A 24,678-nucleotide genomic window follows, 5' to 3' on the forward strand; every position below is an offset into this window, starting at 1 on the left:
CCTGCGAAGACCCTCGAGGCACTCAGCCCTCCTCAGCGCCCTCCGCATGGAGTTCTCCGCCCTGACCATTGTGAGCCGTTCCTCCTCTGCCCGCTGCCGCTCCGCACCTATCTGCTGGCCCAACCGCTCCCACACGGAAGCCACTCCCATTCCAGGGTTCTCCTGCCCTCCGGCCGATGCCTGCACCCCTAATGTTGATGGCCCCGAGCCATGATGCCTCCCACGTCGAGCCTGCCGCTGCCTCCGATGCAACTGCCTGTGCCAGCACGACAGCATCCAGGCTGATGGAATCCACCGACACCGTCGTGCACGTGCCCTGCCCGATGATGCCGTCACATCCTCCATCTGCTGGGGTCCAGTTGCTGGTGTGTCCACCCCTGCTGGACCTCTGACTCCCGACTGTGGCAGGGATGGGATCCCCACCGAGTTGGCTGTATTGGTCGGGGCAGGTCCACAGGGGGCCCTGGTGGCATCTGGGCCGGAAGACGGCATGGAGAACGACTGGCGCATAGCCTCCACAGAGGAGGAGAGGGTCGCCAAAGTGCCCGACACATGTACGAGACCCCCGACCACGACCGCTCCCAACTGGGCCACGTTGGCACGGTGCTCTTCGTGATGACGTGCATGCTCCCCCCGAGAAGCACGCACCTCATCACGAATGACACCCGTGCGCAACGCGACACCAATCAGGACCTTCTCCATACGGCCAGGTGTCCCCACGTCCGCAGGTGGAGCGGAGTCAGATGACATGGACATCCCCCCTACCTGCGGACGTACCTGGGATGGGGCATCCCTGCTGGTGCATGGTGGTGCAGTCACAGTGTCAGGGACAGTGACATGCACAGGCACCTCCACGGCGACCTGTGCTGCCTCCTGCCCCTGCCCTTGGACTGCACCACTTGCACCAGCAGGGATGCCCCCACCAGGCCCCATGTGCGGCTCAGTAGCGGCCTCCTCCTCCTCTGTGGAAACCACCAACCTGGATGGCTCCACACCATCTTCCGCCGTTGCAAGCCCCTGTGGGGGCTCACCCACCCCTTCCGCTGCAGCCGTGGGGGCATCCCCACCACTTTGCTCCACAGCGCCGTCTGCGCCCTCTTCTTCACTTTGCGCTGTGTAGAGGGAGACATAGAACACAAGCATCAGGGTACTGTACAATGGTCCCCTAGACAGGAAGCAATAGCAGATGAGTGGCACTGTCAAAGATCACTTCCATCATGTCCATCCACAACACATGGGTCAGTGCAGGCAAAACACATGCAGTAACAGGCATGGCGCATGCTATGGACATAAGCAAACATGTCCAAGGGACTCTTGAAACATACAATGTTGTTTTTGAACTCACATGCATCATGGGTCATGCCTATCACATTCACACACTTCACCGTACATTCATCCATCTGGACTCGTACACCCCAGACACAGTGGATGCAAGGATAGCTAGGCTGCATCAGTGGATCTGAACATTGACACAGACATGTGTCATGCATCCATGGCATTAACAAGTCACAGACACGCAGGTCAGACACACAGACATGGAAACCATACATGTACATGGCATCATCACCCATCCCTCACCCCCACCCATGTCCAGGAACAGAGACTGGCATGCTCTCATGTGTCCATTCCGCATAGGGCTCCCCATGTAGCATTTAAACACATACACCAACCGTGTGCTTCACACATTACTGGTCTCACATGCATGACCATGATGTCCCTGCACACACACACGTGTACATGGCCTATGTCACACATACAGGCAAGTATCAGACAACCAGCACACTGCAACATGCCCTGTCTCACACAGCAATGCCTGGCCACTTACCGCTCGACTCCAAACGGGTCTGCCTCTCAAGGACCTGGACATAGAGCGCTGGGGATATGGGTTCCAGGACCCTCATCTGATCTTCCGACAAGTGGCCCCGGCGCCCCTTAGCATCCGCTGCCTTCAAGAGGCGCCAGGCCTTGTTGAGGGTCCTGGACCTGAAGTCCTCCCAGCACTTCTTGACATGATGTAATAGTCGGACTGCCACCCCCTCCGCGTTGATGGCAGTCACGTATGTCCGTCCAGATCCTGTCCCGTCCATCCTTGTCGGCGCGTGATGATCCGAAGAGGGCATCATAATGCCCCAGGACATGCTCCACCAGGACACCAACTTCCTTCTGACTGAAGCTGGTGGCCCTCTGCCCCTCTGGCTGGGGGTCGCCAGTGGTCTCGGATGGTGTTTGCCCCGACATGGCGACCCCGAGGCAGGCGTGAGTGGGCAACTGGGTCCTGGGGCTGGGCTGTGGAGCGATGGTATCCCAGTCGGGAGTCTTTCTGTTCCAGCAGGGGTGGACACAGCAACTGGACCCCTGCAGATGGCTGATGTGCTGATGTGCAGGCACCAAATGGCAGGGCACGGTGGCAGCAGACAGGCAGGCAGGCAGCAGCAGATGGCTGGTGGGAGGCTGCTCGAGGGTCTGGGTGGCAGTAATTCGGCTTTTGGGCAGGAGCGTGGTCTTCCGTGTGCTTACACGTGGCCAGCTTGATATGGAGTGATTTGGCACGTGAAAATTCTGCACGTCAGCGTGTAATTCGAGGAAAGGCCCTTAACACGTAAGCGCGTCTGCACACATACGCGATTTAATTGGCCCTTCAAGCGCAAGCGCCTCTGTGACGTGACGCGCGCAGGCGTGCATGGGCGTTTCAGCGCGTGTGAAAAACTGCAAGTCCGCGTGGGAATGCGCGTAAGTGACGTGATGCGCGTGGGCGTTTCCCTCAGCACGGGTTAAAGGTGAGCGGGGACAGCAGTTCGCTGTACGTGCCTTTGGTGGAGACCGACGTGTGTTGCTGCTTCCTGTTGTTTCGCGCGCCATCACAACTTCACAGCTATCAAGGACGTATCTCTTCTTTTGGCGGGGGTATTGGCTACGCGTGTTTTTCTGCATCGCGCTAGTCAGACGGTGAGTCGCACACGCTATTTTTCCCACTGCGGGTGCCCCTGTGTATCGCACCCATTTTTGATGTCATAGTAGCCTGCGTGTCCCATGCGTACGCGTTATTCGTGTTACTGGGTGCCACCGCGTACTGCGGGAGGTTGATTCCACGCACGTAGGCTGCAGGGTTGCGTGCACGGTTTTACTGCAGTTTTGGGGTGCCTGAGCGTTTCGTGACCCGTCACTACATCACCGGGGTCAAATACAGCCTTGCAGGTGCAGGGGGGCTGTTAACATTTTGCTTCCCACCCCCTTCACCCCAATTGCCCAGGTCAATTGTGGTGTACACCTCCCATTGGCACTACTCCATCTGTGCCGGCACTACTACATCTGTGCCATGGTTGGGAGGACACCAAAGGTGAGGGGCGCCTCAGCTGGGCGTACTCCTCGTGGCGGGCGTGGTCAGGCACGTGGCCGTGGTGACCAGGGAGTAGGGGGACTCCAGGGTGTCCAGGGCGGCCACAGAGGGGGAAGAGGCAGGGGTGCGCCACTTGAGCACAATGTTGTGCCATGTGTCGGTCCAGTCATGCCACCACCCCCTGTGGTTCCGGGGGATGCAGCTTCTGCATCTGGCACTGGCGCCCGTGTGACCCGGCAGTCCGTTCCATCGACTGCCACGGGCCCAAGGGTAGTGGTAGCTGCAGGTGCAGCTGTGGACACCGCCACCCAGGCTCAGGGTCTGCCAGCGCAGGCTGCGTTGGCACTTGAGGAGCCCTTGGTAGATTTCCAACAGGCCAGGAGGGAAACCATAGGGGCAGGCAGGGCTGCACAGACCAAGACACGTGTCCCTGGGGCAGTTATGTCATCTGCTGCCCCGAACAGCCGGGTGTTGGCAAGTGCGGGGGCAGATGCACCCAACAACACCCCGGTTGTGAGTCTGCCAACCAGGACCGTTGTGGTCAATGACCCTGCCACAGCTGATGTTGCTGCGCAGGGTCCATTAGAGGGCACCCAGATGCCACTGACACAAGTCAGGCCTTTGGTCGTCCCTCCACCTGCCACTCACTTGGCTCAATCCACCGAACCCACTGGCCATACTGGTCAGGGCGGCATTAGACAGCCAGGGTCTGTGCCACAGTCCGAGAGGAGGAAGGTTGCACCTGCAGCACAGGCTGGGACCCCACACACAGCCACGACCTCCTGCACGTCGAGGAAGAAGCCTTTCTGCAAGCAGGAACTGGACTTCCTCGTGGGCTACTTGCGGGGCCACAGCCGTGCCATGCTAGTGGGTGCCAATAGTCAGACTACGGCTGCCCAACGTGACACCCACTGGAAGCATGTTGCGGAACATGTCAGTTCATTCGGCCATGAGGTGCGCACGGCGCAAGAGTGCAAAAAGCATTGGAATGACATCAAACGCAGCACTAAGGCTAAGCGTGCCTCTAATTACAACTTGACTCTGGTGACTGGCGGTGGGCCTGCACCAGAGGAGGAAGACCTCACTCCGCATGAGGCACTCGTTGCAGAGTTCATACCACCTGAATTGGTCGAAGGAGTGGGAGAGATGCTGGACTTTGATGCCCAGTCCAGTGAGTGTTGATGCGTGTTTGTTGAGGACGTGTGTGTTTCATTTGTGGGATGTGTTGTGCATGATTGCCACTACATGTGACGTGTACATGGTTCTGATGTGTAAGTAATGCAATGCTTCCGTGATGCATGTCTGCTCTGCTGGATGGTGGACATGTGGAGCATACGGGGACTGTCCGCATCACCACTATTGTACCCTACTGACATGCTGGTTACAAGTATGCCCCTCCGGTCCATGTTCCAGCTCACTGGGCCTTCTGCATGTGGCGTGGGGTGATTCTTCCTCTCAGCCCAGGCACAAAGTCATTGCATGACTGACGTGCATGTCTCCTCTGCCTGCATGCGGGGACTCCATGTAGGCATGCTCCCTTGCCCCTCACCGCCACTCTGCACCCCAGTTCCACATTTGCACTGGTCTGCTTCAATCTTGCCAATGTGTACTTTCCTGTTCATGCGTCCTGTGTAGATGCTAACTTCCAGTGTACAATCTGCCAGACATATGCCGTGTGGTACAGCCTTAGTACTTGATGCAGGGTATCTCACGTGTACTGTGCACAGGTCAGATGTCCCGCAGGGACATGAGTGCCCATTCATGCTCCATGTGCATTGCACGCATGCCCCTATGTGTGCTTGACTGGATGATCACTGTAATACAAGTCCTGGGTGACATACATTGCATGGCATCTCATCAGCCTTCCCATGTCAACTGTGGGTCTGACAAACTGTGTGGCTCACAGGCCTCAGCCTGTTTAATGGCCAATGACTCTGTCCAACTGTTGTAGTGTCTTCTTCACACGTGGGCGGCCTCCAGAGTTTTCATCATGTGTCCTGCTTACTGTCCCATCATCATTTGCAGTGTTGTCACTTGAATCACATTAAGCTGTTGATGCCAGTCAACACTGCCTGTCAATACACAGGTCTATGGTCAGCCTTTTGATACCATGCTAGGCATCCCTGCTTTTGTACTTGGGTGGAGGGGTGCTTGGCTTCTAGATATGGTACACATTGAATGCACAATGCACGTGATGCCTGAATTTGTCCTTGCACTGCCTTCACATTTCCTGACACACACCATGGAGTCCTTGTACATGTAGGTAGTGAGTGGCGTACACATTTTCTGCACTGCATAGACCCACTTCCATGGAAACTGCCACCTTTCAACAGGTTTGATCACAGAAGCAATTCAAAGTTGACCCAGCATGCATGCCAGGTTATATGTTGTGTGTCACATGTCTGCCTGATGCGTTTGTTGTCGGTGTGTGTGTGTGTTGTGTGCTTCTGACATGTGTAGTGACCTTTTTTCTCTCTATTTTTCAGGTGATGATGCAATGGAAGCAGAGGATGGTGTTGTCATGCCATACACAGGGTTGTTACCACTACATCAACCCGGCACAAGTGGGGGTCGTGGGGTGGTAGGCCACGAAAACCCCCAAGTGCTACAGTCCATCTTGTCTCTGGCTGCCTATGAGTTCACCCTTGATGATGACTCTGACGTCCATGTCGAGTTGGATGAGCATCAAGTCCATGTGTCAGGGGTGAGTGATTCTGATGAGGACACTCCTCTGTCTGCGACACCTGCACTGAGGGATCAGACAGTCTTGGTTCCTCCGCCCGTGGTGGATCGGGACGCAGCGTCACCCTCCACACCAGTCACTGATGTGGTTGGGACATCACGTCGACGGGGGCATGTAGTCGCGCAGCCGCGGGCGGTGCCAACACAGCGAGGGTCCTTGGGTCCCGCAGGGGTCAAGCCCAGCAACGCGGTCACCTCGCGCAACCGCAGTATACTGAGTGGGAGCAAGACATGACTGCCAATTCAGAACAGCAGGGGGCAGCAATGGAGAACATCGCTGAGAGCATGGAGCGTGTGGCCCGATCTGTGCTCCCCCCTGCTAGGCAGGTGCTTCTCCAGCAGCAGGCGGCACGGTCCACGGCCCGCTCGCTCAGGCTGGGCATGGCGGCCTCAGACAGGGCACGCCAGGCTGAAATGTCGTCTCTGCATCAAGCAATTGCTGCTCACGCAGAGGCGCACATGGATGCCCTGAGGGAGGAGTATGCTTCCCTCAAATTCACTCTGGGTGTCCTTATGATGTCCCAGAGGCAGCGGGCAGAGGAGAGGTTTGCACAGCTTGAGCGTACCATCTCGGCTGAGCTACAGGCTTGCCGGGAGGTGCAGCGGTTGTCCAGCCAGGCCTTGCAGGAGGAACTCCATGTTACACTACTACCTTGCAAGAGGAAGCACGTGTATCACTTGAGGTTCTGCATGCAGACCTACGTCACATCGCCACACAGAACCAGGCTCACCCATCCGGCAGACTTGCTGCCGACGAGGGGAAAGCTGCGGCTAGGCGTGGCCAGGCTACTGTGCCACGTCCTCCTTTCCAGGATGAGCCAGACTCGGACGACCATCTATCTCCCACATAGGTCGGGCTATGCAGGCGTTGAGCCCATGGAGGTTTTTTTTTTGGCTCAGCATCATCGCATGTGGGTGTTGAGCAGCACCCTGTACCTCCCCCCTCCTGGGTGCCTCCCCTCCCTCCCGGGTCGTATGTGGCCATTTTTGATTTTTCTTTTAGTTTAGTTAGTTAAGTTTCTGTTTGATAGTTAGTTTAATTAGGTAATGTAGGTTTTACATAGTCAGTGTAATTAGTTAATATAGTTTAAAATTGCTTGTCTATTGTGCTTTCATGTGACGGTGCGGTGCTTTGTGGCTTTTGAAGGCATCCACTGTCTGTCCCAGCTGGCCCCTCAGGCTTGTCTTGTGTATGTGTTTGCTGCTTGGGGTCCTTGACTCACATATGCCACTCCTGCCTCCCTTATCCATGGGCTCGCAAGGATGGTTCGGTGTGACAGCCTATTACACAAGGGCTTTGGACTGCGATATCTGTGGCATGTCTGGTGCTGTGTAACTTGTGTTGACACTCCTAGTGGGGATGATTGCGATGTTATTGTCCACTGTTCAGCTTTTGCTAGATGGGGTGTTTCATGATTAATGTGTACATTCATTGCTATGCATTGTGTAGTATGTTTCTTATCTTTACTGTACACATGCTTGTTGCAATTCATGCCGTAGATAGTGTGTTCCACACTTTGGATGTGAAAGACGGACTGATGGTGTGATTTCTGATGTAAGTCTCTGACATGGTCCAGTAATGAGATGCCTGAAGAGACACACACAGATGACTTTAAAGCATTAATCATGTGTTTCATGCCCTTTCTGCAGGGGGATGAGCCTCCAGACCACCTTTGCCAGCAGACATGGCCCATTGGACGTCTGAATTCTGGACACGTTTGTTGGTGCCCACATGCACATGTGTGCACAAGCAGAGGCACAGGGATTGCAGACCTACATCCTAGAACTGCTGACGTGTTCCAAGGAACTCCAGGCAAGGTGAGCAGCACAGGGGGGCCACAACACAGCAAAGCTTGCACCAGGCGAGTTGCACATGCAGGCTTAGTAACAGCACTGAGGGTGAGCTTGGACGAATATTGGTGTTGAAGCACACAATACAGCTCAGATGTGTTGGTGGACTGATGGCTGTTGATTGTAAGGTTGTCTGGGGCACCTGCAGGGGCAGTGGCACATACCCTCCGGTACACCAAGGTCCATCGAGGCACTTGTATCAACCATGTAGCCTTCCGAGACATGGAAAGGGGCAGCTCACAGGGACATACAGCAAGGGACATACTCGGGTGCAGTGCATTTCATTTCCATGTACATTTTGAAACATGCACTGCCTACTTTGTTTTGGTCATGGTGGAACACAACTTGTTCTGAAGTCATGCCTTGCTATATGGGTCTGTCTGCTTACCCAGGGAACATTGCATGTTGTGTGAATTGTGACACATTGGTGTTCCATTTGCCACGCACCCACCGGCGGCTGACTTACTGCATTGACTGTGTATGACCCATCACAGGGGTAATGTTACATATGGGTACGAAGCATCTACACCAGATTGTCTGTTTGTAGAGTAGTTTGTTGCTATGGGGCATATTTGGTGGTGTGTTTTTGTGTTATGGGCATGGACAGATTATTAACTGTGGCTCACTTTGCAGCATTGAAGTGCTTCTGTAACCGGACCTGAGAGTGCGCAGGCAGGAGGCCAGCACTCAAAACCAGAGCTAAGTGTCTTGTTGTTTTTCTTTCAAACTGCTCTGCATAGGCTTGCTGGGGGGTGTACTAATGCATGGATGAATGTGTAATTCAATTTGGTATGTTTGTTTTCCCCTAATCACCCGGAGTCCTATCCAATTTTAAACCCTGTACCCTCTACCCGGTGTTCCTGCTTCCCGTACCTATCCAAGCAACGTTCCCTAACCCTCTTTCCCCGCTGGGGTTGCGGATGCCTGTGTAAGCCCCAAACTTGCAGGCGCCAAAACTCTAGAGGGGGTGGTTGTTTCGTGCCACTCCTAAGCCTGGACTACAGAAGGCCATGACAATGATGTCCAAGTTTGTTCGGATTGTGTATGTGTTCATGCAGGTAGTACATTTTCGTGCATTCCCTACTTTCATGTGTCATTCCTCCTCCCCTCTCCTGCCACTAATTCCAGTTATCCAGTGTGCCAACACCTGTCCCGACTGCATATCCCTGACCCTCCTTCCCCACCAGGGTCTCAGAGGCCTGTGTGAGTTTGACCTTGCAGGCACCCGGGCCACGGTGGGGGTGGTTGTTTTGTGCCACTCCTGCACCTGTACACGGGACCTGTGACAGTACACATCCGTTCATGGTGCATCATTCTATGTTATGTACCACACATGGTTCACATCCTGTTATGACATTGTTTTACTGTGCTACTTGGTTGTTACATCATTGTGGTAGTACTTGGCCTTTGTGAGGTACTGCTACGTCGAGTCATCTACTGGAGGGTGTTCTGGTTCGTTTTTCTGGCTTGGATTTTGTGATTTTGCAAATGAGGGTGGACTCTGAGGGTGCAGGCACCTTTTTACACACAAGGTGGGAGATGGTGACAAAGGGGAAGGGTGATCCTGTGGCCAGGTGAAATTGAGGGTTGAAGGCTCCATGACCCAGGTGCAGTTGTTCAGTGGGTCATGGTCATTTGTGAGGGAGGGGAGGGGGGGGTGTTTTGTTGTTGATAGTTGCCTTGCCCTGCAGTGTGATGGGAACCCTGACATTGTAATTGTGGTAACCTATGTACATGTTGTGTTCTGCTGATCAATGCCTGTTCATGTGTTGTGTTTACCTTTCAGGTGTGAGGGGATAGTTGTGGTTTGACATGCTGGGGTGTACACATGGTGAATGTTCACATGCGATGTGTAGAGGACACTGATGGTCACTTCATTGCACATGCATATGTTGAGTGCATGTCCTTACTGACCCACACACTTGCACTATGATCACTACATGTACAACCACCCTTGGATATCCACGTGTACACTCTGTTTGCCTTCTGGTGCCCACTGTGTCCCTGCAGCACATGTTCTGTGACCAATTATGGATCCTGTACATGCCTAATTTGCTTTTTGATGTGGTTTGTCGCTTAGATGTGATGCTCAGGGTGTGCATCACACACAATAGCTGTTCACTGTGCTGTGCGCTGAGCAGTGTGTTGCAGGAGTTGGACACAGCACACAGAAGCTGCAGTGTTGATTTTGCAATGCACAATGTGCATGTAGACAGGCATTCATTGTTATGTTACGTCCACAACTTTTGTAATGCATTTGGGAATGACTTATTTTGGGTGGGAGGTTGCGGGTCAGTCATTTCATCTGATTCCATGTCAGGCATCATTGTCTGGTGCCACTGTACATTTTTGACATGGCAGTGTGCACCTTATTGGTACTGTGTTGGTGCATGGCTATTGCTTGCCATGTCATGTTGTGGTTTGGGAGGGTTTGAGTGACATAACAGTGATGGTCATGGCCTGTTTTGCAGGTGTGCGTGATTCACACCTTGCATGTCAGGGTCATCCGCTTCTCAAAGCAACTAGCTGGGGGTAGATCTCTCCCGGCGGCAGGGGCCTCCCTCTGGAACAGCCTTCGTGCCTCACTGGAACTTGAGGAGAACCATTTCCGGTTCCGGAAGCACCTCAAGACCTTCCTCTTTGCTTCTGCTTTCTCTCTCCCTCTCCCTTGCTAAATTCTTCACTGGAACTGCACTGGATCTGCAACTGGGCCACTCTCACCGACCTCGGTCCCTGGCCCAGCCACTCTCCACTTGCACTGCCTCCCTGGCAACCCCCGCACTGCGGGACTGTCTCTCTATCCCTACAGCCCCCCCTTCCCAGCACTTGTCTGCACTTACCTTTGCAGTTGCCACCAGCTGGCCTATTTTTTTTTTTTATCCTACTTACCCTGTACTGCACTCCCCCGTCCCCTTCCCCTTGCACTTTTCTCTTCCCCCTACCCCTGCACTTGCGCAATCTAAATGACACCTGGCCTAGTAGTATCATTGTCTGTCTTCCCTTGTTCCCCCCTCCCTGCCTCGTCGCACCTTGAAACACTTGTGTATAGGCACGTTACAAATGCCATATCATGTCATATGTGTGCCTTTTGGTCACACAGGATAGCTTTTGTTTAAGTAGCTAGGGATGCAGACAATGTGGCACTTCCATGGCAACTATCTCAGGGTGGTAGGGTTGTGACAGTTGACTGTCTCTTTGTCATCATCGATTGTCACCTGGTATGTGCCAGGCCTGTGTGCACTCCGCAGGGGTGGGAGTTTAGGTGAAAAATGTGGCCACGAGCTGGGTCCGGGCTTCCTCGCCACGTGCCCTGTCCCCTCCCATGGGCAGCGCCTGTGCCTGTGGTTGGGGATGTGGGGGCACCACCATGTCCACCGGTACGCCCTGCCGTGTTGCAACATTGTGCAGGACACATGCTGCCACAATGATCCTGCACACTACTGGGGGTGCATAGAGTAGCTGCCCGCCAGAGCGGTCAAGGGAGCGGAAACGTGACTTGAGCACTCCGAATGTGCGCTCCACTATGGCCCTGGTTGCAATATGGGCGGCGTTGTATCTTACCTGGGGTGGTGTGGTGGGGTTCCGGATTGGCGTCATCATGTGGTTGCTCAGAGGGTAGGCACTGTCCCCTGGGGAGGTGTAAATGGTTGTGATTATTGGGGTTTGTGTATTTGTGTGTGTATGTGTGACATGCATGCATGTGCAAGGGCATTTGTACTCACCTAGGAGCCAGGTGTCGCCATGCTGCCCAGCTTCCAGGGCCCGGCTCAGGGCGGACATTCTGTATATGAAAATGTCATGGGTGGAGCCAGGGTAGTTTGCATAGACAGAGGTGTTGATTCCCTTTGCATCGCATACCACCTGTACATTGATGGAATGCCAGTGCTTGCGGTTTCGGTAGATTTGCTCAGTGGCCCTAGGTGGACGTAGGGTCACATGGGTGCAATCTATGGCACCGAGCACTTTGGGGAAGTGTGCCACCCTGAAAAAATCCAGGACAACGGCCTGCCTTTCTGCGGGTGTTCTGGGCATGTATATGTGCCTGCGGACTGATGGGCGTGCAGTCATGATGGCCACGACCTGGTGTAGGCAGCGAGACTGCGTGGCCTGTGACACCCCCCCACTATAGCACTTGTCCGCTGAAATGATCCAGTGGCCAAGACGTGCAGTACATTGAGGACCTTCTCCAGGGGGATGAGTGCTTGGGAGCACAGGGTGGGTGATGTGAGGTCATCCTCCCACTCACTCACCTGGTCGAGTATTATGTGAGGTGGAAACCTGTACCTCCCATACACCTGGTCATCAGGCATCCCAAAAAGGCTGGTTCTGGGTGTGAAAATTCTGGGCCTGACTATCCTCATCCTGTGATCTGCGCCTTACTGTGCCGGCACTGCCTGAGGCTGCAGGACTGCATTCCCCCTCTAATCTGCTGGCCCAGGAACAGGATGAGATGTTGTGGAGTGTGACCCTGCATCCGTAACTGCCAAAGGCAGACTTACCAACACTGACATCCCCATAGAGGGTTCTACCCCTGGTGCAGGTGGGTTGGACAGAACAGAATCCCTGCCAGAAACACTTACCTGCGACGGCACATAGGTCTCGTCATCCGAATCAGCACCTGAATAGAGGTCTGGGGAGGTGCACCCAGAGACACCCCTGGACAGAATGGTATGCAGCAAGATTGGGTTCTCACCCACCACCACACCGCGTCCCCCACTGGTGCCCGGTCGTGCCTGAGATTGCTCCTGGGTCTGCACCATCTCCTCAACCTCAACAGCATCAAGTGCGTCATACCCTGCAAAAACATGAAAGACAAAAAATGGAAACAGGCATTAGCACCATAGCACACAAATAGGCCTGGCAAGCTACAGAACCAGTACATGATTTACACATGCCTCACATTACTATAACCCTCCCATGCATGCACTGTCACTGAGTTGGAAGGGGAGGCAAAAGGCAGACACTGATGACACCAAGATGGAAGAGCAACACATTTGCTGCATGCTGGGTAGCACTGCCATCACACATTGGCCTGTGAGTGGCATGTCCAATACACATACATGACACATGCCATCACACAGATGGCATGTACCATAGCCATGGTACATTCCACAAGTACATCCATATGTCAGTGAATGAGTACTGTCAGCCATCCATGTGAGATGGACATGATGAGATGAAAAATGCTACATAGTGTCACAAAATAGGCATGTGCCACACACTGCAACACATCCAGTGTACAAAAATACAGTGATTGCAGGCCGATGTACACATCAATGGTTGTGCACTTCAACATGACAGGAAACAACTATCATGTTCCACATTCAAACAGGCCCCAAAAATGTATGTGATCAGGCCAATACTCAATCAGCCTGAATGGTCAAATCATTCACCTAACAAGGTAACACATGTGGGCCAATGTGGGGTTCATCAATGACAGAAGCATGTCACAAATGTGACAATAGGGCTGAGAAATGCGTAGCAAAAGTGGGAGAATTGAAACAATCAGCCGGAGCGAACACTGAAAAATACAAACAATGTTGTTGCAAGATGCCACTTCAAGGGCAACTGCCGTAATGTTGCGCTAAATTACTACTGTGGGCAGAAGGGATACTGTCACACCCAAATCCAAGGCTGCTGAATGTTTTGGATGAAGCACATGGGTGACCCATACCACCCAGGCACATACACCCTCACCTGGCACTCAATCAAAACCCGTCACCCAAACAACATACGCATGCATTACACACACATGCATGGGCACTCACCGGACAATGCATCATAATCAGGTAGTTCTCCCACACCTTGGATCTGTTCCTCTGTGACGAAGGCCCCAGCAACAGACTCATGTTCAGTGAGTTTGTTGTCCTCTTGTGGAGACCCACCGCCAGTCACCAGAGTAGCGGCATGATTTGAGGCCAGCTTGTTCTTTGCTCTGCGTCTCAGGTCATTCCACCGCTCGTAGCAACCATCAGCTGTGCGCCTCACAAATCCAAGGGCACTTATGCGGTCCGCGATGGTCTGCCAGTGTGCCCTATGTTGACCAGGTGTGGTCTTGCACCCTGCAGTCTCCAACATTTCGCGGCTATGTGCCGACACATAGGACACAAGTGCATCAAGTTCTGCCTCATTAACGCAAGGCTTCCTTGACGTGCCGGAGTGTGTAGCCGTGTCTGGGGTCTCAGCATGTCGTGCCAGAGCACCCTTCTTCCTCTTCTTTAAAGGTGGAGCGGAGCCAGAGTGGCTTACGCCGCTCTGGTCAGTAGGGGCAGAATCACCAGTGGACTGGGTAGTAGGAGTGTGGGAATGCACAATGACCATAGGTCTTGATGCAGGCATTGGTTGCAGGGTAATGTTGGCAGGGGGAACGTCAGTTTGATGGACCTGGCCTGACACTGTCCTGGCTGGGAGAGTCAGAGCTGGGGCGGATGGAGCTGCAGCTGCCTCTGCAGCCTCCCCACCCTGCATACTTGGGGCAGCAGATGACATAGCTGCCCCAGATCCACGTGGCTTGCTGACAACAACTTGCACCGCCACACGTGGCCTAAACTTGCTGACCTGGAAGTCAGCCTGGGAGTCATCCTGTGCCAGGACAGGTGCCACAATGTGCTGGTCCAACAGGGGCTGAGCTGGGATGGTGTCAGCCACATTTCCCTCAACCATGGGGGGGGGGGGGCATGGGTGTCCCTGATTGTTCCTCCACACATGGGGTATAGGGGCACCCTGCAAATCCCAGCCACGTCCCCTACCCCTACCGTGCCCACCATGCCCACCTTTTGAAGGTCGGCCACCTTTGCCTCCCTTATCGCTTGGTCGCCTCCCAACCATGGCACTGATGTTGTTGTGCGTATGGGAGTTGCAGTAAACTATTGTCCTGGGCAATTGGAGGTCAAAGGGGTAGGATACTAGATGGAATTCGTACCCTAGTGCTCTAACAAGGCTGTCTGTGACCCCTGGGGGAAGATGACGGGTCACGCAATGCATAGGCAGCCCAAAATCAAAAATAAACGTGCACGCAACCCCTCGTAGACCACGTGCGTGAAAAAATGAACCCGCACTACGCTGTGGCACCCAGAAACACAAAAATAAGCGTACACATAATACACGCAGCCTACAATGACCTCTGAAGGGGTACGCGACACACGGGCAAGCATAGTTGCTAAGTACATGCAGAACTCACCGTCTGCCTGGAAAAAGAATGTGAAAAATACGCGCATGTGCGCGTTGGCAACACCCCCACCAAAAGAAGAATTGTACGCTGTCTGAGGAGACAAGGCAAAAGGAGAAGTGAACTCTGTTTGAGGAAACAGGCTCAACAAAAAATCAGAAAAGAGCTGTCAGAGGTAACAGGGAGTACGAACTAGAACAAATTTTCCCGTGCCAAATCACTCCGTATCAAGCTGGCCACGCAAAAACACATGGAAGACCACGCTCCTGCCCAGAAGGCCGAATTACTGCCCCCCAGAGCCCGAAGCACGCTCCCACCTGCCATCTGCTGCTGCCTGACTGCCACCTGCCCACGTGCCCAGCCATTTGCTGCCTGCACGTCAGCCAGGGGTGCAGTTGCTGTGACCACCCCTGCTAGAACCGAAGACTCCCGACTGGGATTCCATCGCTCCACAGCCCAGCCCCAGGACCCAGTTACCCACCCACTCCTGCCTCTGGGGTTGCCATGTCCAGCACAACACCATCTGGCAGCACTGGCAACCCCCAGCCAGAGAGGCAGAGGGCCACCAGCTTCACTGCCACCGAAGTTGGTTTCCTGGTGGAGCAAGTCCTGGGGCAGTATGATGCCCTCTTTGGAAGTTTGCGCGCCGACAATGAAGGATGGACCAGGATCTGGATGGACATCGTGACTGCCATCAACGCCGAGAGGGTGGCAGTCCGCGACTTACATCATGTCAAGAAGCGCTGGGAGGACTTCAGGTCCAGGACCCTCAACAAGGCCTGGCGCCTCGCTAAGGCAGCGGATGCCAAGGGGTGCCGGGGCCAGCTGTCGAACCATCAAATGAGGGTCCTGGAACGCATATGCCCAGCGCTCTACGTCCAGATCCTTGAGAGGCAGACCCGTCTGGAGTCGAGCGGTAAGTGTACATGCATGTTGATAGTACGCTGTGCGTGTCGTGGTGTGCCAGTAGTGTGCAGGTTGCACATGTGTTTATGTAGGGCCATGTAGGGATATGTATGAACATGGGCATGAGGCTGCCACATGTGAGTCCTCTCAGTTGTGAGACACATTGATGGTGTATGTGTTGGTAAGCATGCTGGGCAAATGCAGGTGTGGGAGCACACATGTTTGAATTTCTGTGTATGTACATTGGCATGGTTGTGGCATGGATGGTGGTTCATAATGCATGTATCTGTACTGTGTACGTGTGCATGTATGTGTATCTGACAAGTGTGCAACTGTGATGCAACATGGATGCATGTGACACTGATATGTAGAAGGATGAATGGCAGATGTGACATGTATGTCGATCTCATCACTGCAACAGTTGGAGGAGATTTAGACATGCATGTAAGTGTGGTGGCATGTATGCATGTCTAGTGCACTCCTTGTGCTTCATGTGATATCAGGCTCACCTTTGGCTGTTCATGCTGTTGTGTGTGTATGGATGGTGCTGCTTGGTGCAATATTGCTGTTGAAATGTTCATGTGTGTGAGTTAAAATGACATGTGTGTCGTGGAGTGTGATGCCGTGTCTGTCGTTAAACAATGCCACTCATGTGCAACTGTCATGTTTGTACCAGTCCATTGTACAGTGCCCTGATGCCTGTGTTTTATCTCTCCCTGTCTGCAGCGTCAACTGAAGAAGAGGGCGGAGAGGGTGCTGTGGAGCACAGCGGCAGGGATCATCCCGCCAGCCGGAGACACAAGGCCCTGATCCCCTCCCAGGTTGTCATCTTGTCGGGGAGTGAGGAGTCCGGTGCCACTTCCCAGGCTGCAGCTGCCGAGGGAAGGTCTAAGAGGCGGAGGTCAGAGTTGTACTCCTCGGCAACAGAAGGGCCAGCTGAGACCCCACAGGGTCCGACGGAGGAAGATGGCACAGAGTCATCCAGGTTGGTGGGGGGTTTGGTGGAGGAGGAGGCCGTGCAAGGGACAGACACGGGGTCTGGAGGTGGGGATTCTACTGGTGCTAGTGGTGCAGTGCAGGGACAGGAGGCAGCACAGGCCACCGCAGAGGTGCATGTGTGTAATTCTGTCCCCGATCCTGTGACTGCATCATCCCGCACCAGCAGGGATGCCTACGTCCAGACCCGTTTTCAGGGAGGGGATCCGCTTACAACATCTGGCCTTCCTCTCCCTGCGGACGTGGCTATCCAGGACCGGGTTGAGCCTGTCCTGGGTGGGGCGGCATTGCGTTAACGGGCCATGCGAGGTGACCTGCAGTCTTTTCATGAGGAGACTGCACGTCATCTCGAATGGCTCGTGTACCTACTGGCACAGCTCACCAGGGCCGGATTCCTCCGTTTGCTGGACCTTGTTGCAACCACCTCCTCAACTGAACCCCCTATGCGCCAGTTGTACTCCATGCCATCTTCCCACCCATGTATCACCTGGGTACCCTGTGGAGCTATCTCTGACCCTGCGGCCAAGCTGGTGGAGGACACATCCCTGCCACAGTTGGGATTCGGACGTCCAGCAGGGGTGGCCACATCAACAACTGCACCCCAGCCGGAGGAGGATGTGCAGGCAGCAAGAGCCAGTGCGCAGGCAGAGGCACAGCAGCAGCAACAAGGTGGGAGCCATGATGGCTCGGGGCCTTCGTCATCGGAGGGGCAGGCATCAGCCAGAGGGCAGGAGGACCCAGGACTGGAAGTGTCTTCCGTGTGGCAGCAGTTAGGCCATGCTATAGATGCGGAGCGGCAGCGGGCAGAAGAGGCACAGCTCACGATGGTCAGGGCGGAGAACTCCATGCGGAGGGCCCTGAGGCGGGCCGAGTGCCTCGAGGCAATTTGCAGGGAGTTGAAAGAGAACATGTCGTCGTCCCTGCGAACCCTCGGGGCCATGGAAGAGGACCGCCTCCAGGACATTGAGCAGGAGTTTGATGATGCCCTGGCCCGGGACATCCAAAAGTGAGCCATCGGACTAGCCCGCTGCCATTGTAAATAGTTTTTAGAGTTAGGTTTCCTTTTCATTTTCCTTTTATTTGTGGTCAATGGACAATGCCACACACATTTGTATATAGTTATATTTTTAGGTAGTTTCTTAGGTAGGTTTCATTTGTTTAGTTGGGCTCATGGACCCTTTACATCGTTGGACAATGGATTGATTTATTTTTCGGGATTTTTGCACATGGATTAATGGATTTTTATTTTGGACAATGGATTGGATATAGTTACATCATGGATTTATTTTGGATTTTTTTTTTTCATTATGGACATGGAATAATGGTTTGTTTTTTCAAGACAATGTATTGTAAATAGTTGGACTATGGATTGATTTTGCATTTTTATTTATCATTATGAACATGAAACAATGGATATCTTTTTTTAAACTTTTTTTGGATTTGCATTGGTGGAGGGAGAGTTTGGACTGTTTTTCTTTGAAATTTTTTTGCATTGCTTATCATTTTCATTCTTTCATCTTTTTCACATGCTTTTCATTTCATGTTTGATATTTTGGTATGCTTTCATTTCATTTATTTATTTATGTACATAACACATTTTATTTTAGTTCCATGTGTGGGACTTGCTCATTGGGTTGATACATGTGAAATTGTGGGTTTACACAAGCAATGCCAACCAGTGTATGTGTGTGATAGACATGTGTTGATGTACATAGTTGAGTTTTGGTTTGTGTCTTGAGATAGTCATGTCAGTGTGGGGTGGATTGGGAAATAATTGCGTCTCAAGAATGGGGTGGCGTGATGTGGTATTTTTTGGTGTAGAAGTGGGCGTTGACTGTGCATCTTTATTTCGTGTAGGGGGGACATGAGTGGGACATGAGTGGGGGCCTGCTGGCAGGTGCCCCTGACTGCTGGGGGGTGGGGGTGCAAAGGGACATGAGTGGGGGCCTGCTGGCAGGTGCCCCTGACTGCTGGGGGTTGGGGGTGCAAAGGGACATGAGTGGGGGCCTGCTGGCAGGTGCCCATGACTGCTGGGGGGTGGGGGTGCAAAGGAACATGAGTGGGGGCCTGCTGGCAGGTGCCCTGCACTGCTGGGGGGTGGGGTGCAGGGGTACATAGGTTGGTGATCAGTAGTGCAAGCTGACATGTGGCTTGGCTGGGGGGCATGCCCATGGTGGATGGGTTGCCTGCGGGACATGACCAGGGGTGCAGGGTAGTCCCCTGTGGTGTGGGCTGCATGCAGGGGCCGTGGAGGGTGTAGAGGGAACACCTGGGAGGACCCACACTGCCAATTCACGTAGGACTCCCCGCGCACCCCCGAAATACACGTACCCTGCTGAAATCGCGTGTGAGACTTCCTGCGAACCACAGTAATACACGTACCCCACTCGCACAGGCCCTTTTGCGTGTGAAACTTCCCGCGCACCCCCGAAATACACGTTTCCTGCTGAAATCGCATGTGAGACTTCCCGCGAACCCCAGTTATACACGTACCCCACTCGCACAGGCCCTTTCACGTGTGAAACTTCCCGCGAACCCCAGTAATACACGTACCCCGCTCGCACATGGCCTATCGCCTGTGAAACTTCCCGCGCACCCCAGTAATACACGTACCCTGCTCGCACAGGGCCTATCGCATGTGAAACTTCCCACGCACCCCCAAAATACACGTACCCGGATCAAATCGCCTGTGAGACTTCCCGCGAACCCCCGTAATACACGTACCATGCTGAAATCGCGTGTGAAACTTCCCGCGAACCCCAGTTATACACGTACGCCACTCGCACAGGCCCTTTCGCATGTCAAACTTCCCGCAAACCCCTGTAATACACGTACCCGGATCCAGTCGCGTGTGAGACTTCACGAGAACCCCAGTTATACACGTACGCCGCTCGCACAGGGCCTATCGCTAGTGAAACTTCACGCAAACCCCAGTAATACACGTTCCACGCTTTGCATTTGCTGTTTGGCAGCCCTGTAAACTGGTCCAGGGTTAGCGCAGCCCTTTGCGCTGGATTGGGGATTTTGATGGCTTTTCCTTGCGCGAGGGCGTTCGTGGGGGCGTAACTGGCACTGCTGCAGGGTCGCTGCGCCAATCTGCACCACGGCTGGTTTTGGAGGCTAAAATCCATGAATAGGCTGTGTGCGGAATCGGTTTTAGCGCACGCGGCTGGCGCAGACATTCGCATGCGCACACTGTGCGCCAGCCGCGTGCGCCACTTGTGCGCGAAATTCTATGAATTACCCCCTTGGGATACCATATCTTACGTTGTCATGCTGTTACCCAAATGTACCTGACTTGCTTCTGATTCTATTGGATCAAGAACTGACCTCTTAGTCTATCATCACATTCAATTTACAAATCGTATTAATATTTTCATTATTTCCATAGACAGTGCATAAATTCACATTGATTTCCTCCGAATACATTCTTATGTTACCATACATTCAATTAACCTATCTTGCAGTGAAATTGTATTTCCTGTACATTTCCTCCATATTCTTAAATCGTCCACACATTCTAAAGTTTAATTCAAAGGTCCATTACAGAATCCCAACCTTAGATTTTTTTTTAGAGTTTAGCCTAAGTGTCTCAGTCTATTTCACTGTGATCCACATCTTATTAAGAGGTTCATTCTTGTGTTAGGTATCACTGTCTATACAGCACACCTAGAATGATTATGTTTTATAAAAAGCAATTCAGATCCCAACCCATATTCATCCCACGGGGATGCATACTGTCCAATTTTTCAATCCAATGGATTTCCCATTGTTGAAATTTCTTTGCTAGATTTCCTCCTCTCCTTGGCATGGTCACATGTTCCAGAATTACAAATTGAATTTATGCAATCGTATGTTTCTGTTCTCTGAAGTGTTGTGCAACTGGTGATTTCATTAATTATTCTCTGATATTGAATTTATGTTCACCCCATCTTGGTTTTGCTTTTTGCCCTGTCAGGCTCACGTAGTATAGCCCGCAAGGGCATTTGATCCCATATATGACGCTTGTAGTGTCACATGTCGAAGTATGGAGTAGAGGTATTGTATTTCCTCTCCGTGGGTGGTGAATAAAGTTACCTCTCATTACATTGTTGCAGCAGTTGCAATTGTTGCATGTGATGGCTCCCTTATAGCTCTTTATAGTTTTCCTGTTGTGACTGAAGTCAGACTTTATTAAATGATCGCGAATGGACGCGCTTTTACCATATGCAAACAATGGTGGTTTAGGAAAAAGGGCTGCTATTGTCAGATATAAGTCAAGTAGTTTCCAATTTTTTAAAAACATTTTTACACTGTTGCTTTGCTGTGAATAAGTTGTGACATATAGCAGTTCAGATTCGGTAGTTTTGATACTTGGTTTGAGTGCCTCTGATCTTGGTGTCGCCTTTACCTTGACGGCATGTTTCGAGACTGATTCTTTGTTATATCCTCTCTTCAGTCATTTTCTTGTCAAATCGATTGCCTTGCTGTCATATTCCTCTTCATTTGATATAATTCTTCTATATCTCAAGAACTAGCTCAACGGGATACTTTCAATCGTTTTTTTTGGATGGAAGCTTGACGCCAAGAGTAAACTGTTCCTGTCTGCTACTTTGATGAAGACTGTGGTCTGCAATTGATTTAATTTAAGGTAGACCAACACGTCTAAGAATTCTATGAAGTCTTGCTATATTTGTGAGTGAATTTTATTCTTGGTGCAATTGTGTCCATGTCTTCTGTCCCACTCCATACTTCAAACAGGTTATCTATAAATCTCACTAGACATTTAAGTTTATCCTTCCATCTTGGATTTCCTGGAACTTGAGTTTCCTCCAAGGGAGGCATTGCAGCTCCCATGGAGGTCCCTGAGATTTGAACAAAACATTGCTTTTCCAACATAAAGTAGTTGTTGTTTAATACAATTGTGAGGAGCTTTAGTATCAATAACTGGTCACTTCTTACGACCACTTCTGTATTCAACAAAAGCCATACCATGGCTTCAAGGCCTGCCTGATGTTAATGTTTGTGTATAGGCTTGTAACGTCCATTGTGAACATAATGTCCGTGTTGCCACCAAACGTTATAGGCACCCCTCGGAATACGCATACCCCACTCGCGCCAGCAAAATCGCATGTAATTCTCACTCCCGTACCCCCAGATTCACGCAGCAGTGTGGTGAGAAGCCACATGCACCCCTGCAGCCAGACCACAGCACAGGGGTCCACCCTACACCCCTCCCCATGCGCCGCAGGCAGCCCATCCACTCTGACCATGCCCTGCAGGCAGCCCATTCACCCTCCCCATGTCCCACAGGCAGGCCACATGGCACCATGCACTTGGGAGCCCTGACTCATGACCCCCCCACCCACCCCCATTGACAATCACCTGCCAGCAGGCCCCGACTCATGCCCCCCCGCCCACCCCCAATTGACAGGCATCTGCCAGCAGGCCCCAACTCATGTCCCTCCCACCCACCCCCAATTGACAGGCACCTGCCAGCAGGCCCCGACTCATGTCCCTCCCACCCACCCCTAATTGACAGGCACCTGCCAGCAGGCCCTGACTCATGTCCCCCCCACCCACCCCCAATTGACAGACACCTGCCAGCAGGCCCCGACTCATGTCCCCCCACCAACCCCCAATTGACAGGCATCTGCCAGCAGGCCCCAACTCATGCCCCTCCCACCCACCCCCAATTGACAGGCACCTGCCAGCAGGCCCCGACTCATGACCCATCCCCAATTGACAGGCACCTGCCAGCAGGCCCTGACTCATGTCCCCCCCACCCACCCTCAATTGACAGGCACCTGCCAGCAGGCCCCGACTCATGTCCCCCCAAACACCACGTCATAACTATACAGAACCATGGCCCTAATGCCAACCCAAATCCCACACACCCACCCCCCAGTAAACACCCAACGATCCACTGCACCCACCCCCTTGTAAATTACCCATTCCATGATAGTCAGAAAAGAACCAGCATGCCCATCAACAAATGTCCTACAGAGCCACACAGTGGCAACACATGACTGAGCCAATGCCCATGGAGACATGCACGAAATAAATAATAGTAGACCACACCAATAATGAAGATAAATGAAATGTATTAAAAAGAAAACCAAATGACAAAATGAAAACCACACATGCAAATGAGGAAATAATGATTGCAATCTGAAAAATAAAGTCAAATCCAAGGAAAAATAAAAATCCAAAACATGAAAAAAGAAAAGTAGTCCATCCCCAAAGTCCACATAAAGAAATCCTAAGTTAAAAAGCATAAAAAAACATGACTCCATGTGAAGATATAAAAAAGAAAGTATGTACATGTCCGCAAAAATAATAAATGAAAGTCTGAAGGGTCCATTATCCCAAAACAAAAGGAAACCTACAAAAAACCCTATCAAAAATACAACTATATACACAAAGTGGAGCAAGGTCCGGGACTCCAAATCATAATAAAAAACAAATGAAACCTAAACCTAAATAACTATATACAAAGGCGGCGGGCTAGTCCGACGGCTCACTTTTTGATGTCCCGGGCCAGGTCATCATCGAACTCCACGTCAAATGTTCCAGAGGCAGGCCTGTTCCCTGGCCTCGAGGTCTCGCAGGGATCCAGCCATGGCCTCCTAAAACTCCCTGCGAGTTGCCTCAAGGCACTCAGCCCGCCTCAAAGCCCTGTGCATGGAGTTGTCCGTCCTGACCATTGTGAGCCGTGCCGCTCTGCCCGCCGCTGCTCCGCACCTATTTGCTGGACCAACCACTGCCACAGGGAAGACACTCCCAATCCTGGGTCCTCCTGCCTGCCAGCCGATGCCTGCCCCAATGATGTAGAGGGCCCCGAGGCCACATGCCTCCTATGCTGACCCTGCTGTTGCCTTTCTGTTGCCTGCCGCCGCCACCGTGACTGCCTCCGGGTAGATGGCAACATCCGGGGCCGTCGTGCAGGTGCCCTGCTTGTATGTGCCTGCACATCGTCCGTTGCCAGGGGTCCAGTTGCTGGGGTGACCACCTCTGCTGGAGCTCCGACTCCCGACTGTGGCAGGGATGGGATCTCCACCAGTCTGGCTGCGTTGGTTGGGGCAGGTCCACAGGGGGCCCTGGTGGCATCTGGACCAGAAGACGGCACGGAGAGCGACTGGCATATAGTGTGCACAGAGTAAGAGAGGGCTGCAAGAGAGTGCGACACATGGAGGAAACCCCCGACCATGAGCCCTCCCAACTGGGCCACGCTGGCACACATCTCTTCGTGATGACGTGCGTGGTCCCCCCAGGAGGCATGCACATCATCACGAATGACACGTGTGCGCAACGCGACACCAATCAGGACGGACTCAATCCTGTCACGGGTCCACACGTCCGCAGGTAGAGGAGTGCCAGATGACGTGGACCTCCCCCCTACCTGTGGATGGGCCTGGGATGGGGCATCCCTGCTGGTGCATGGTGATGCAGTCACAGTGTCAGGGACAGTGACATGCACAGGCCCCACTGCAGCAACCTGTGCTGCCTCCTGCCCCTGTACTGTACCACTTGCACCAGTGGTACCAGCCCCACCAGGCCCCATGTGTGGCTCTGAAGCAGCCTCCTCCTCCTCCGTAGACACCACCAACCTGGAAGGCTCTGCACCGTCTTCCATCGTCGCCAGCCCCTGTGGGGGCTCACCCGCCCCTACCGCTGCAGCCGTAGTGGCGGACGCAGC

Source organism: Ambystoma mexicanum, chromosome 3q, assembly GCF_040938575.1.
Source record: "Ambystoma mexicanum isolate Mex_15411 chromosome 3q, UKY_AmexF1_1, whole genome shotgun sequence".
In the NCBI taxonomy this organism is placed as follows: Eukaryota; Metazoa; Chordata; class Amphibia; order Caudata; family Ambystomatidae; genus Ambystoma; species Ambystoma mexicanum.